A 16400-nucleotide genomic window follows, 5' to 3' on the forward strand; every position below is an offset into this window, starting at 1 on the left:
GTCACCTACACATGTCTTTGTAATTATATATGCAGAAAAAATATCGTTTGTGTATGCCACGTGAAAAGTTCAAGGTTGAGGTAACTTCTTGAGACTCAGAAAGAGTCACTGTTTCAGTTTGAAGAAGAAATGCCATTGTTCAGCCAAAATATTGGATCAGTAGGTGTTGCTTTAAAGAGGTTGAGGCTTTTAGTATTATTTAGTCACTTATTTTAATGAAGATCATTGAAATTATAAATTGCAACTATTTCAATTAGTCAAATTGTTTAAATGCTATTTGTCTAAAGTGGACATGGTTATTATATCTGAGAAAATATCTGGGTCAGATAAGGTGAAGCAAAATTAATCATAACATCCATGCAATGGACAATTGTTTAGTTAAAAATTTCTTTGTATACAATAGTCACGCTTATTTAGTAACCCATCTTTAGAAAAAAAGTCAAATGCTCAAAATAACATATAAAAAGCTTCAACTTATAACCCTCACTTTATCCAGCAGAGCCCTGAAGCTTTCTAGTTGCAGTAACTATAAAGTTCCTTTGTTGCCAAAGACTGCACAAGAGCAACAACAATCTGAACATAATGTCTGAGAGCTGTTTTTATTGTCTTCTTTGAGTCACTGAATCACGCTGGGCACAGGTGAAATCGTAGTTTCTATAAATGACTTCCCAGCTTTAGTAGACAACTACTCTCCTCATCAACTCCTACAACCATGACAAAGGACTAGAGGCAAGTAATTAGTAGCAAAGATCCATTTAACTAACAGAGAGTCTAGATTGGGATGCTCAGTGGTTAGGTTTTTAATGGAGACAAAAGATGGCAATAAAAGTGATGCATGTTGAACTGAGGTGTGAGGCTACTAAAATAGTTGGGGGTGGATTACTCAATTAAGGATACAATGACAATGAGCCGAATAGACTCTCACTTGGCTCATTATCTTTGTACACGAATTTAACTTGTCTCCAAAACACTACAATGGAAACAAGTCTTTTCATGCTGACCTTGATCTTTGGGAAGCACATTTACAGACCGTATTGAGTTCACATATGCTTATATTTGGAAAACATGGATGGATTCAGCAAATGAAATTGGTAAAAATTCCACTTCATCATTACATGAAAGCATCAAACCAAAATAAGTATTTTTAAACTATATAACCATGGCATTGCTGGACATATTTAGTTTATAAGTAGATAGAACCATTGTTCCCTTGCAATCATATTTTGAAGTTTTTTTTTCATTTTCTTGGATATTTTCTTCATGTACATTTCAAATATTATTCCTGTTTCTGACTCCCCCTTAAGAATACACCTATCCCGTCCCCCAAACCCCTATATCCATGACTTACTGAATCACTGCCCTGGCATTCCATTATACTGGGGGACCTAGCCTTCACAGGACCAAAGGCCACTCCTCTCACTGATACCTAACAAGGCCATCCTCTGCTACTTAGGTGACTGGAGACAAGGGTTGCTCCATGTGTACCCTTTGATTGGTGGTTTAGTCCCTGGGAGCTCTTGAGTTTCTAGATGGTTGATATTTTTGTGCTTCCTATGGTGTTGCAAAGCCCCTCAGCTACTGCAGTCCAGTCCTTTCTCTAGATCCTCCATTGAGGACCCCAACTCAGTTTAATGGTTGGCAGCAAGTATTCACAGCTGTATTTGTCAGACTGTGGCAGAGCCTCTCAGGAAACAGCTATATCAGGTTCCTGTCAGCAAGCAGTTCTTGGCATCCCCAAGAGTGACTGGGTTTGATTATTGCATATGACATTAATATATGTGGCAGTTTATGGGTAGCCTTTCCTTCAGCCTTTGCTCTACATTTGTCTCCACATTTCCTCCTGTGAGTATTTTGTTTCCCCATCTAAGAAGGACTGAAGCATCCACACTTTGGTCTTTCTTTTTCTTGAGCTTGCTGTGGTCTGTAGTTTGCATCTTCGGTATTCTGATTTTTTGGCCTAATATCTACTTATCAGTGAGTGCATATTATATGTGATTTTTGTGATTGGGTTACCTCACTAAGGATGATAATTTCTAGTTCCATCCATTTGTCTAAGAATTTCGTGAAGTCATTGGTTTTAATAGCTGCATAGTACTCCATTGTGTAAACATATAAAATTTTCTGTATCCATTTCCATGGTGAAGGACATCTGGGTTCTTTCCAGTTTCTGGTTATTGTAAATAAGACTGCTATGAACATAGTGGAGCCTGTGTTCTTGTTATATGTTGGAGCATACTTTCGGTACATGCCCCAGAGTGGTGCAGCTCAGTCCTCAGGTAGTACTATGTCCAATTTTCTGAGGAACCATCAGATTGATTTTAAGAGCAGTTGTACCAGTTTGCAATCCCACCCACATTGGAAGAGTGTTCCTTTTCCTCCACATCCTCACAAGCATGTGCTGTCACCTGAGTTTTTAATCTTAGCCATTCTGATCGGTTTGAGGTATAATCTTGGATTCTTTGATTTGTATTTCCTTGATGGCTAAGGATATCAAACATTTCTTTAGGTGCTTTGGTTCCACATCCCATACCTTCTCATTTCCCCTGCCCCCTCCATACTCCGAACCACATCTCCACAAGGATGTCCCTATGCACCCCACCTGACATCTAACTTCCTAGGGTCTTCTGTCTCTAGAGGATTAGGTACACCCTCTCTGACTGAACCCAGACCCAGTAGTCCTCTGCTGTATATGTGTTGGAGGCCTTTTCTCACCTGGTGTAGGCTTCCTGGTTGGTGATGCAGTGTCTGAGAGATCTCAGGGGTCCAGGTTAATTGAGACTGGTGATCCTCCTACAGAATTGCCCTCCTCCTCAGCTTCCTCCAGCTTTTTTCTAATTCAACAGGAGGGGTCATCAGGTTCTGTTCATTGGTTGGGTACACATACCTGCATCTGACTCTTTCAGCTGCTTGTTGGGTCTTTTGGAGACCATTCATGGTAGGTCTGGTTTTGTTAATGCCCCATAGCTTTAGTAATTGCGTCAGTCCTTGGTGCCTCCTCTTGATCTGGAACCCACTTTGGGCCTGTCGCTGGACCTTCTTTTCCCCAGGCTCTTCTCCATTTCCATCCCTGCGTTTCTTTGATAGAAGAAGAATTATGGGTCAGAGCTTTGGCTGTGGAATAGCAACCCCATCCCTCACTTGATGCCTTGTCTTGCTGCTAGAGGTGGATTCAATAAGTTACCTCTCCCCATATAATAATGCTACAATCTCTGTTTCTTATTTCACCATATTTAAAGATTATATATATATATATAATTTTCTTTTAAAATATTGAGATGCATATTAGAATTAAGTGGTTAAGTAAAAAAAAATGCCTCTCACTACCTTGAATACATACTTAAAAATGGCATATATTACATGGTACATTTACAAATATATTTTTCTGTGGACATTAGTAGGAAATATTTATGATTCAGTGTAGTCATCTCTGTTTCTATACCTATGATCAAATAAGAGGGAAGAGTTAAATATTTTAGCCCACAGTTTCACTGGAACAGGTGTGCAGTTGCTTGTCTCACTGTGTGTGAACACCATAGCATCTGCACAATATGATGGCAGAAAAATAGTGTTTATGTCAATGTAAAGGAAGAAACATAGTGTAACCTGGGAAGTAAAGGAATAAAATGCTCCACAGACCCAGCCATCGGTGACTCGCTCCTTTTGTCTAGCTCTTCCTTCTTGGTTTGGGAATACACACGAATAATCTCAAATAGTGATACCAGCTAGTAACCAAACCTGACAATATGAGTATGTGTGGCAAACTTTAGATTTATATAATAAATCCAAGTAATGTGAGAGAAAATGTTTACTGGTTCCTATTCTCAATATTCAAGGCCCTAATTTTTATATTGACCTCTCTTCTGTCATGATTAAAAAAAAGTGATCTTCTGTTACCTACTAATGCATAAAATAATGGAGATATATATATATATATATATATATGTCTTTTCAGTCTTTTTTGTAAATACATTCTTCAATCATATATTTTAAGTGACTGAGTGTATACTTTAATATTTTTATTCAAAATTTTGATCAATATACCTAACAATGTAAATTAGAGAAAAATTTCACCATTTCACAACTCGGGTCAATTTCCACATATGAATTATTTTGACATTATATATACAATTTCATAATCATACCCTGTAATAAAACTTTTATATTCTAATTTACATAAAGTATATTTGATTCCTTTGCCTTATCAGTAATTACAAAATACATTTAGTTATTTCCATTGTAACTAAACTTTTCATGCATGATTCAGAATTTTTCTTCATAGCTAATTCACATTTTACGTATAGCACCAATTCTGTTTGAGGCACCTGAAATGTAGCTTAATATAAAATTATGAGCATTCATTCTGGGATATAGAATCAAAGGAGCTGAGATATTAAGGTGTGCAAGGCTGTGCTTGGGATGACAACAGTCTTCTCAGATCATCTAGTTGTTTGTCTATCAGCTTTTATTCTTTTCAGTTAAGTATGGCCCTAGAGATACATGTTTTTGGATGTATTTGCTGGAATATCCAAAAAACTCCCCAGAGAATACTCACAATAAAATTTTTCAAAAAGGAATAGATAGCTGAAAACAATAGCAGCTGTCAAGAGAGAGTAGGAGCACAGGGATCTGTGCAACGGATATCATAGTAAAGTCATGGCAAGGTCACTGAAAACATTTCAACAGTAAACAGAGGTGTTCCTTGAGAGAATACTGCCGTTAAAAACATTGTTTTTCTTTTGAGTATTTCTTAACTATTTATTCATGATACAATCAAGTACTCTAATATTCATCCAAAGGTATAATTAATTTGTTAAAACATAATTTCTTATAATGTATCTTATGTGTTGAAGGGGGGAGTCATGAATATACTAACACTATTCTTTTTCCTGTAACTTTTTCATATTACTTTACTTTGAGAACAATTTTACATGACAATCTGGACTTCTATTGCCTATTGTAAGTGTATTTTTTTTAAATGATTGCCTGTCATTTATTGTGATTCTAAAAGCAGAATATGATCTATTTTGTTATTTTGGTCTTGTTTTTTAATCAAATACTTTTTTCTTAAACAATCACCAAGTCATATTGGTACTCTTTTTGTCATTAACATATATTACGTACAATATAGAGACTCTTATTATAATCTTTGTAATATTTTCTCTATTTATTATGTCAAGCTAATTCTATATGATATACTCAGTTATTCAATTAAATGTGTGATGATTTGTTATGTTCACATGGACACATATATGTGAACATACATATATATTAGTGTGTGTGTGTGATTTGTATGTGGCTATACAGATTAATATACACTTTTGTACTTGCGGAATCAGAAATTCCTCAGTCTGTATAATGCTACATATATGTACATAATTTTAAGAATAAACCTAGGTAGAAAATTTTGGTGTGCTTTTCCAAGGAAAATATTATTTTTCCAGATCTCTGGATTTCTTTGTTCCATATAGTACTTTTTCCGTGAGACTAAGTCTTCCTGAAATGTAACCATTTATATCCTCACATATATTGTTGTTGTCTTTTTTCAACTCATATTTAAGCAGTTCATAAGAATTTATGGTTGTGGCTTCTGCCATTCCTAGAAGCCACAATCTCATGTAAATTTCCATGATCAATTTCTTATAATCTTGTGAACAAGTCTTCTGCACTGACTACTGTTCCTTAAGTACATGATGTGTTTTGTAGATGTATATTTTGGAACTAGATTCCACACTTCTGCATTTTAATTGGCTGTAATTTGTTTTTGTAATTTTCCCCATCTGTGGCAAAGTATCCTTGATTAAGCATCAGAACTACGTATATCTGTGGGTAAAAGGATAAATATTTAGTTTGTAATGCTTAAATATTAAATTTCTGGCTGTAAGTTCTACAAGTTTCGTGAATTAACTAGCTCTGAGTTGCTGTCTAAGTTTCCTGGATCAAAAAAAAAAAAGGTTCCTTCATGTTGAATGGGTTGAATGGCTGTTGGTTACTGCCAGGGTATTTATGCCACTATGTCTTTAAGGTTACTGTGTTGTTTTCTGCATTATTGTTTCTTCATACATGTCATAGCTCAGGAGGACAATTATTAGGGAGATAAATCAATGGGGAAGGTCATTTGACCTGCATTCATTAGCATCTAAATTTAAATCCTTAGAACCTATGTAGTCTGAAATTACTCTCAGTATTAATGATCAGATACTAGATGATCTCAAGAACTCACTAACGTCCAGACTAGCCATCAAAGGTGAATTTCAAGTTCACTGGCTATGTCTTTAGACTGTAAACCAGAGAAAGGCATTCAACATTTTGCTGTAGCATTATCATGTCCCCAAAGAACCACACTACACCCAAGTTCACATTCATGAACTTTGTCACACAAACATGAACACACACACACACAAACACACACACACACACATGCACATACACACAAGCACACAGACAAATGCAAAAAAATATTTAAAAAGTAATATCTTGCATTTAATCTTAATATCTTGTAAATTTAGCTGCTATTCGTCCGATGTAATTGTTGTCTCAGAGGCATATGCTTACTATATTCATGCTTTCTAATTCTTTCTGATATCCAACTGGTTAGGTCAACTAAGCTATTCTGCCTCAAACTCCCTATCCAAGCTGACTAATTCAAACTGGCTACTTTGAGCTTATGGCTGAATTGTTCTGCTTGGCTCAAACAAATTTGGAAATTTGTTATAATGTTCTGTTTTGTTGTTGTTGTTGTTGTTGTTGTTGTTGTTGTTGTTGTTGTTTTTCCCCTTACTCCTTAGCTCCAACTAGCTGTACCTTTCTGCACTTGAGGAACTGCATAAACTGAACAGAACTCATGACCTAACTCTACACTAAACTCAAATGCACTGACTGAACTGCACCGACTGATCTGATTCAATAATCTGCTCTCTCTCTCTCTCTCTCTCTCTCTCTCTCTCTCTCTCTCTCTCTCCTGCTGTTTTTATGTACACTCTTCTTTCAGTTTGTTTTTGAGTGAAATGGGTGTATTCTTTCTCTTCCTCATTTTGTCAAATATTTCTCTGATTCCTCACTTTGACTGCCTCTCAAATGTCACTTTCAAATATACTTGCTTCCTTCTACAAACTAACTTTATCATCACTGTTTGAGATTCAAGTGTGTAGTAGAATTTCATATGAGCAAACTACACTCTACCCCATATCTCTGCCTGTCTCCAGGAAGCTTGCAGCTATCTTGGACAAAAGACAAACAACAACATAAACAACAACATAATTAAAGAAAACCACAGTACCATAATCAAAATAAGACAGTTCAATATGGCAACATAACAGCCCAGCTACAGTAAGTTATGCTACAGTAAGTCCTGGATATCCTAACACACCTGCAGAATTGAACTGTGACCTCATGAATATTATAGATATCTTTAAAGAAGATACAAATGGCTGAGGAGTCTGCTCAGCTCTTCAGACCACTGGCTGCTCTTTCAGAGGTCCTGCGTTCAATTCCCAGCAACTGCGTGGTGGCTCAACAATCATCCGTAATGGGATCTGATGCCCCCTTCTGGCATGTCTGAAGGCAACCACAGTGTACTCACATACAATAAATAAATAAATAAATAAATAAATAAATAAATAAATAAATAAATAAACCTTTTTTAAAAAAGATACAAATGATTTTGTTAATTAAATAAAAAAACACAATCAAACAGATGAAGGGAATGAATAAAACCTTCCAAAACATAAATATGGATATAGAAACAATAAAGAAGACACAAATGGAGGCAAAGCAGGAGATGGAAAAGCTAGAAAAAAAAACATGAATTGCAGATGCAAGCATCATCAACAGAATAAAAAAGATGGAAAAGAGAATCTCAAGCATAGATGATATCATAAAAGAATTTGATAAATCAGTCAAAAATGCCAAATGTAAAAAGTTTCTAACTCAAAATATTCAGTATATTTGTAACAATATGAAAAGAAGAGACCTAAGAATTATAAGAATATAAGAGGATGAAGATTCTCAGTCCAAAGGCCAGAAAAATATCTTCAAAAGTCATAGAATAACATTTCTATAACCTAGAGAGAGGAATGACTTTAAATGTATGGGAAGCTTACTGGATAATAAACAGATTGGTCCAGAAAAGAAAATGCCTCCTGCCACATAATAATCCAAACATTAAATGTGCAGAACAGAGCAGCTAGGGGAAAGGGCCAAGTAACATATAAGGGCAAACATATCAGAATTACACCTAACTTTTCAACAGAGACTGTAAAATCCAGAAGATCCTGGCCAGATGTCTAAGAGACCATAAGAAATCACAGAAGCCATTCCAGACTATGATACCTAGCACAACTTTCAATAAAAGTAGATGAAGACACTAAAATGTGTAATAAAATAGACTTTCAACCATAATTAATCAGAGAGACAGAGACAGAAGAGACACTTCATATTCACCAAATGAGAAAAAAAGAAACAAAAGTAACAACAAGATGACTTCTGAATTCTGAACATGTATGTCCCAAATGCAAGGACACTAACATTTATAGAAGTAACATAACTAAAGCTTAAAATACATTTTTAATCACAGATAATAATAGTGTGGTGCCTCAACACCCCACTCTAACCAATGGACAGGTCATTGAAACCTATACTAAACAAAAAAAATGATAAAACTAACAGATATTATGAACCAATTGATTCTAACAGATATCTACGGAACCTTTTAGTCAAATTAAAATAGTATATCTACTTTTCAGTACCACAGGAAACCTTCTCCAAAATTAACCATGATATCAGATACAAAGTAAGCCTTAACATGTACAAGAAGATTGAATAACCCCTTATATTTTATCAGCTCACCAGGAATTAAGGATAGACTTACACAAAAACAGAAACAACAGAAACCCCACATATTAATGGAAACTGGAAAAATCTCTACTTAGTTATCATGTGGCAAGAAAAGAAAGAAGAAAGAAATTAAAGAATTTCTAGAATTCAATGAAAATGCAACTACAATAAAAATACTGCTAAGAGTAAAACTTCCTAGCACTAAGTGCCTTTATCATGAATTTGAAGAAATCTTATAGTAGCAATTTAGCAACATATCTGAGGGTTCTAGAAAAAAAGAAGCAAACACATCCAAGAGAAGTAGACTGCAGTAAGTAGTCTAACTCATGACTAGAATAAATCAGTTGAAAGCAAAGAGAACAGTACAAAGAATCAACAAAACCAAGACCTGGTCACCTGAGAAAATGAACACTACAGACAAACCCTTAGCAAAACTAATTAAAGGCACAGAGACAATATCCAAATTAAACACATCAGAAATGAAAAGGGAGACATAAGAACAGATATCAAGAAAATTCACAAAATAATTTGGTCTTATACAAAAGCCTATATTCCACAAAACAGAAAAATCTAAATAAAATGGATTATTTTCTATAAAGATACCTTTTAACAGAGCAGGTAAACTATTTAACAGTACTATGGAAACAGTAGAATTCAATAAAAGTTTCTGAAACAAAATAGTATCAGAACTGAATATTTTTAGTGCAGAATTTTATCAGATATTTCAAACGAGCTAATACCATTACTCTTGAAACTGTTATACAAAATACAAATAGAAGGAACTCTACCTAATTCATTCTATCAGGCTATGGCCACCCTGATACCTAAACCACACAAAGACTTAACAACACAGTGTATTTCAGACGAATTTCAATTATGAACATTGACACAAAAATACTCAATGAAATTCTTGAAAACTGAGTCAAGACATCAAAAACATCATTCACCATGATGATGTCGACTGCATCCCAGGATTACAAGGACAATGTAATATTTAAAAATCCATTAACATAGTCCACTATATAAATAAACTGAAAGAAAAAGTCACATAATCATTTCTAAACACTTCTTGTAGGAGAGATCAGGGATTCAAGTCACATACTAAAAAAAAAAAAATAAGAGAAATATATAACAAGTCAAATGCCAATGTAGAGAACCTTAGAGCAATCCCACTAAAATTGTGGAGAAAGACATGACTGCCCAGTCTTTCCCTAGCTACTCAATATGTAATTTGAAATTCTAGTTAGAGCAATAAGACCATAAAAGGAGATCAAGTGGACACAACATGTAAATGAAGAAGTCAAGATATTACTATTGTCAGATGATATAATGGTATACATAAGTATTCTCTCATATTCTACCAGATAACTTTAGCTGATAAACAACTTCAGCAAAGTGGATGAATATAAAAGTAACTCAAACTTAGCAGTAGCCTTCATGTAAACAAATAATAAATGGGCTAAAAAAGAAATAAGGGAAATAAAACCCTTCAAAATAGCAAGACGTAATATAAAATACTTGGTATAACTCTAACAAAGCAAATGAAAGATCTCTATGACAAAAACTTAAATCTCTGAAGAAAGAAATTAAAGAGTTATCAGAAGATTGAAAATATCAGAAGATGATCCCATGCTCATAGATCAGTAGGATTAACATAATCGAATTGGCCAATTTAACAAATGCAATCAAAAGACTCAGTACAATTCCCATCTAAATTCCAACATTTTTTTTAGAAACCTTGAAAGACAGGATTTAACAGAGACTGACATACTGAGTGAATAGGTAACTCAATTTGGTTGCCCAAATTGAGAACTATCCCATGGACAAGTACCAATTAAGACACTTTTAATAATACTCTGTAATGCTTGCAGACAGGAGTCTAGCATAGCTGACCTGTGAGAGGATCCATGCAACAGCTGTCTTACAGGGACACAGTACCCACAGTCAAAAAGTGGGGGAGCTTTGGGATTTTTATAGAGAAATAGGGGGAAGGATTGTGGGCCCTTAAGGGGATAGGCATTCTATAGAAATACCAACACCTGTGTCTCTTAGTAGCTAAACCATGAACCGAAGAGCATACACAGGTTGGAACTAGTCATTTCCACACACATGCAGATGTGATGCTTTGTCTTCATGTGAGTTCCAAACAAATGGAGAATGAATTATCCCCAGAACTTTTGCCTGTCTGTATGATATGTTCTTCTAGCTGGACAGCCTTGTCTGGCCTCAGTGTGAGACAGTTTGTCTACCCCAACAGAGATTTGATTTGTCCAGATTGGGGATTTCCCAGGGGAACTCCCACCCTTTCAGTAGAGAGCATGGGAGAATTGTGGGAGCTGTTGACCAGGGTAGACCAATGAGTAGGATTTAAAGTGAATAAATAAGAATTAAAAGGCAATTCTCAACTACATGTGGAATAACAAAAATAAAACAAAAAAAAAAACAAAAAAAACCAAGGATAGCTAAAACAGGCATGAACAATAAAGGAACTGTTGAAGTTATCACCATCTCTGATAATAAGCTGTACTGCAAATTAATAGTGATAAAAACAGTATGGTATTGGTATGACCATACCAAAGACCTTGAAATAGACCCATATAACTATGGACACTTGACTGTTGACAAAGAATCCAAAAACACACAATAACAATAAAAATAGCTATCATCCAGTGTAACTGGATGTCTATCTGTATTAGAATGCAAATAGAGCCACATATATCACTTTGCACAAAACTCAAATCCATGTGGATCAATGATGTCAACAAAAACAAAACCTGAAACAGTAAATCTAATAGAAAACAAAGTGGGAAATAGCATTGGCCACATTGGTACAGGAGACAACATCCTGAACAGAACACTAATGGCTCAGGCTCTAATATCAACAATTGATAAATGGTATTTCTTGAAATGGAAAAGCTTCTGTAAGACAAAGGCTGTTATCAATAGGGCAAATCAGAAAAGGACAGGTTGGAAAAATATTTCCACAAACCTTTTATTTGATAGAGGACTTATATCAAAAATATATAAAGAACTGAAGAACTTAGACTCAAAAAAAACACAAACTAAAAAAAACAACCCCCCCAAAAATGATCCAATGAAAAAAATGGAGTTCAGATCTTAACAATGACTTCTCAGTAGAAGAATCTCAAATGGCTTAGAAGTACTTAAATGTTCAACATTCTTAATGATCAGGTAAATGCAAATCAAAATGACCCTGAGATTCTACTTTACACCACTAAGAATGGATAAAATCAAAATTCAAGGGACAACACATGCTGGTGTGAATGTGGAGAAGGAGGAACACTCATCCATTTCTGTCGGGATTACAGAATTACACAACCAATCTGGAAATAATGTGGTGCTTTCCCAGAAAATTGGAAATAGTTTTATTTGAAAACCCAAATATACTGTACAAGGGCTTATACCCCAAAAATGATCCACCATAAGGATACATGCTCCCCTATGTTTATAGCAGCTTTCTTTTTAATAGCCAGGAATGGGAAACCACCCAGTTGTCATTGAACTGAAGAATGGATACAGAAACTGTTTTGCTTTTCATCTTGCTGCTGGGTTGCCATAGCACTGACAGCATTTTGTTCAGGGAAGGCAGAATTCAGTCCAAGATAGCTTGTCTCTGACCATTTTAACATAAGATAGTCATAGGTGGTAAAGGAGGAAGGGAAGTGGATCCTAGACGAGTTAGGGAGAGGAATGAGGGAGAGGGTTCAGGATCAGGTGTGCAAAGAGTCAGAAAATCACAGAGGTGGAGTGAATGAGGTATTTGGGAGGGAAAGGAAGCAGGGGTCAGGGGAAGAGGGGAGAAGAACATGATCTGGTATTGGGTGGGGGAAAAGGACGGAAACCCTGAGGGCCAGCAGAAAGAATGGATACAGGAAACCTCGGGAGATAAGAGGTTGGGGGAACCTTCCAGTGTGTACCAGAAACCTGGGAGGTGAGACATTCTCAGGACTCAAAGGGAGAGACCTTAGATGAAATGCCCTAGAGTGGGGAGAGGAAACTTACAGAGTCCACCTACAGCAGAAGGCAGAGCATCAAGGGAGCAATTGGGTTGCCATCCCGCAGCCCAAAACTCTGACCCGGAATTGTTTCTGTCTGAAAGAACTGCAGGGATGGAAATGGAGAAGAGCCTGAGGCAAAGAAGGCCCAGTGAGAGTTCCAAAGTGGAATCCAGCTCAAAGGGAGGCGCCAAGCCCTGACATTATTACTGAGGCTATGGAGCACAAGTGACTTATCATGATTGCCCACTGAAAGACCCAACAAGCAGCTGAAAGAATCAGATGCAGATATGTCCATCCAACAGAGCTTCTGATCCCTGTGATTGAATTAGGAAAAAGCTGGAGGAAGCAGCAGAGGAGGGCAACCCTGTAGGAGGATTAGCAGTCTCGATTAACCTGGACGCTGATATTTCTCAGACACCAACCAGTCAGCATACACGAGATGATTTAAGACCCCCAACAGACAAACAGCAGAGGACTGCCAGATCTGGGTTCAGACAGAGAAGATGCACAAAACTCTGAAGAGTCTGGAGAGCCCAGTGAGTTTACAGGTCTAGTAGGCTGGGGGAGGGTTTGGGGACATTCTCAGGGAGGTAAGGAGGTAGGGAGGAGGTATGGGATGGGGAACAGTCTGAGGGTAGACTGGAAGGAGAATGAAATCTGGAGGGAAAAATTTAAATAAAATTAAAAAAAAACAGAGTACCAGAGGAATGTGAGAATGAATAGAAATTTGTAGCTAGTGATGATGGGGTTTGGGGGATTCTTAAGAAAAGCTAGGAGCCCTGGGATGGGGGAGGTTCCCAGGAGTCAATGATGCTGACCTTAGCTAAGATGCCGCCCAACAGTGGTGACATGAAACCGTGCAAGGCTACCTCTTGTATCCAGACAGGACTCCCAGATGAAGGTAAAGTCACCACCCCACCAAAACAATTTTGACCAAAAATTTATCCTTTCTAAAAGCAATTCAGGGAAAGGTTTAGAGCAGGGACTGAAGGAATAGCTAATTAATAACCAGCCAGAACTAAGAGCCATCCCATTAGCAAGTACCAGCCCTCAACACTATTAATGATACTTTGTTATGTTTGCAGAAAGGAGCCTACATTCTGGTACAAGCTCTACCCAGCAACTGACTGAAACAGATGCATATCTTCTCAGCCAATATTGATTGGAGGTCAGGGACTCTTATGTTAGAGTCAGGGATAGGATTGAAGGTCCTGAAGAGAGTAGGAATGTCCCATAAGGACCAACAGAGTCAACTAACCTGAATCATGGCCACTCTCCAAAGAGCACACATAGGCTGGCCTGAGGCCTCAGGTATTTAGGTCTGCTTTGTTTGGTCAAAGTACAAAAGCATGTGGAGATGCACCTAACACTTCAGAGCCTTCATGCACCAGGGTGGGGGAACCCCAGGGTGGGCTCCCATCCTTTCAGAGAAGAAAAGGACTGGGGAGGGTGGGAGAAAATTTGTGAGTGGTGGACTAAGAGAGGGGAAAGCCTTTGGGCTGTAAATAAATAAATAAATATAAGGGCATGTCTGCATTCCAGCCAGATCAATTTTTAATGCAGGGTTTATTGCTATTCCAGCCACATCACTTAGTTCAATAGATCTTTGGATCTAATCCCTTTCTGGACCAGCCACATGGCTGAATTAGGATTCCTCTACAATATACATCATTTATCTTTTCTGAAAAATATATCCATACTTAGACACATGAATTACAATTAGTTTCCTGTTTAGCTTGCAATGTTTGCCCTAAACCTATTCATTCATCCTGGGTGGGGTTGAGTGGATAGCATGCAGTGGTGAAACATACCTTTGATTTTTTTTTCTTTTTCCTTTTTCTTTTTCTTTTTTTTTAAGTAGTAGCTTTGGTAACTATATTTTAATCTCCATATAAGCTCCATATTACCCTCTTGATATTTTGGTTAGTAAACAACCAATATTTCCTAGAAGGTAAGCATTAAGTGATAGTTTTGACAAAATTATCACAATTGAGATTATTTTGAACAAACAAACCTAAAAATCAGTGGCTCTCTTGGACTTTACTCCAAGAACATAGTCAAATATTCCCCACAGCCATCTCAGAATTAAGATGTTATTCTTTGTGGTACAATTTCTCTCTGTGGAGTAAGGTGAGTGACCTCATCTATAGTCAAAGCCAGAGGAAATATGTCCAATTGGAGCAAATTACTAGAGGAGTTAGGCAGGATATTTGGCTTCTCTTCCTATTCTATTGCTTCTTAAATAATTGTACCCTTCATATTCTTAGTAAAATTTAATGTTAGATAAGGACATTGACTTATGTCAGATGTGACAACTCAATTTTTATTTAATTTGCATCCACAATATGACCGGGATTTTTCTCAAACTTAAATTCCTACTGGCTAGAAAAAAAATTTAGGGAAAAAATGAGAACATGGGAGTTGATATGTTACATGGATCTTATGGCAGAGCTGTAATTGCTCCATCTTCAGTATGAGGCAAATAATGAGATAAGTGCATTAAAGAAAATCTTCTGAGAGAAATTTTTATAGATCCAGACACAATGAAGCTGGGTAAACAGACTGTCAGGCTGTCGAAGGTTGATGGAAAGTGGCAAATTTCTATTTCCTTCATGTTATTAAGATAATTGTTTTAGTCCAGAATTCTAAAAGAATAATAGATAAAATGGGGGAAATTTTTACAGTAAAGATCTTACGTCCCTGAAGAGTCTTAGAGTTTTATGCTTTGGAAGAGTCATTGATATTCACTTGTAAAGATATTCAATCATAATAATCTTCAGAAATGTTCAGACAATAGAAAGTCAGGGGCAGACATTATTTTAAATAGCTACTGCATTTTATAGAATGCTATTGAGAGAAGTCTAGTGAGCCTCATTACTACATATTCTTACGTTCTTAGAGCTAGTGTTAGGTTCTGGGTGTGGTAGTAAATATCTTTAATCACAAATTTTGGGGGATTGAAACCAGAGAATGCTATAATATCAGTGTCACCCAGGCTAATAGTTAGACCCAGATAACCAATAAAATCAACTCACAAATACTAATTTACATTAACCTTTTATCATTTACTAGAATATATATACATATACATATACATATATGTTATGTACATATATGAACATGCCATTACATCATATATATATATATATATGATGCATGATAGTCACTCAGTTGCTGTTGTCTTTCTTGCAGTCCTGTAACTGTCCACTCTCTCTCTCCCCACCTTCTCTCTCTGTCTCTCTGTCTCTCTGTCTCTCTGTCTGTCTCCTCTCTCTCTCTCTCTCTCTCTCTCTCTCTCTCTCTCTCTCTCTCTCTCTCTGTGTGTGTGTGCGCGCGCGCACGCAAGCATGTATGTTTCTGTGCTCACACATGCAATTTTCAATGAGTTTAATCAAGACTGTTTATAGGAGTGTTAGCTTGACTTTGTTTACAGGACAATTTATGTTACTAATGGCTACTACAGCACCGAAAATACCAAATATCCCTCAATAAATCCCTGAGGATACACATGAGCTAATCTACAGTCCATAACAAGCACTGGGATCAATC

This window comes from Rattus norvegicus, chromosome 2, assembly GCF_036323735.1.
Source record: "Rattus norvegicus strain BN/NHsdMcwi chromosome 2, GRCr8, whole genome shotgun sequence".
NCBI classification, from domain to species: Eukaryota; Metazoa; Chordata; class Mammalia; order Rodentia; family Muridae; genus Rattus; species Rattus norvegicus.